The sequence below is a fragment of the Galeopterus variegatus genome, unplaced genomic scaffold (assembly GCF_000696425.1).
Source record: "Galeopterus variegatus unplaced genomic scaffold, G_variegatus-3.0.2 Scaffold12857, whole genome shotgun sequence".
NCBI classification, from domain to species: Eukaryota; Metazoa; Chordata; class Mammalia; order Dermoptera; family Cynocephalidae; genus Galeopterus; species Galeopterus variegatus.
Window position 1 is genome coordinate 11623 of NW_007738968.1, and position 1343 is coordinate 12965.

Genomic DNA, 1343 nt, shown 5'->3' on the forward strand with positions numbered 1-1343 from the left:
CATCCTGATCATGGCTTTTTCTGATGATTGCTCTATCACTTCCAGCTGTGTTTCTTTGCTTGTTTATTATGTTTTTTTTTTTTCTGTCTTTAAAAGTGCCATGTAATTGTTTTCTTTATAGCCAGATATGATGTAACAGGGAAAAGAAACTACTGTAAATATGCATTCAGTAATGTGGTCATAAGCTGTGGAGAGGTGGGAGCTGTCTTAGTCCATTTGGACTTCCATAACAAAATATCTTAGAGTAGGTAATGAATAAACAACAGAATATTCTCGCATATTTAAAGGTTTGCCTTTTTTCTTTCACAGGTGAAAGCAGGGGGGAGATCTTTTTTATTATTAACTGTACGATCCTGTTCATGCTTGTGACCAGTGTGCTCTGTGTCCTTCTTTCTTACTGTTCAAGAAGAGTTATTGATTTTTCAGTCTTCAGCTTTTTATTTGTTGTTAGGATGGAGTGATGATTTCCAAGTGTTTTGTGTGTGTGTGTGTGTGCGTGTGTGTGCAGGAATAGAAACATGGAATGTATTTCTAGAAGTACCTTTTTAATGTTTATGTAGATAACCAAAGGATTTTGCTTCATAACTATGAAAGTGATCAATTGTATTGGTAGACTTCTTAATACTGAGTTTTCCTTTATTTGTGAAATAAATTCAGAAAATTTTTCCTGATCTTCACACTCTATTTCTCTTCTTCTATCTTTATATATTAATGTTTCTGCAGATTCCCTAAATTTTTAATTTAATGTTACAGATTTATTAACTCTGATTGCTAAAGGTATTGATGAAATTCTGATATTTCCTAAGTCTTTATTATCAGCTTAGATATCTGTCCTAAACATTGAAATTATATATCTAACTGCCGTTTGGACATTTTCACAGATATTTTAAGTTTAATGTGTTCAAAGCTGTGTCACTTCTGCATTATAGTTTTTTTTAAGCCCATTTTCCAAATTTTACTTTACAATGCCAATACCTAAGTAGCTGAAATCATGTAAATAGCCTGGGGAAAAAAGCTTATTTTTATTCTCTGCACAGCAAATTAGAACCATGTTCTGCTGCTGCTTTTTCTGTCCTTTTTTTCCTCTTTGCTATGCTTACTGCTGTGTATCCTGATGACAGGTGATCATCTATTACTCTGTTTTCTTCCCTCTGATTCTCCCACAAGCACCTTAACCATTCCCTTCTAGTGGATGAATGTCAAATGCAAATCTGACTATGTCATTTACCTCTCCTTACAGGACCTTATTATTTACACCTTGTGGTTTGAAAAGTGGCAGTATTCACCCCAGGGTGGACACAAGCAAATTTTGCACACAGAAAGAAAATTTGGAAATGTTTGGT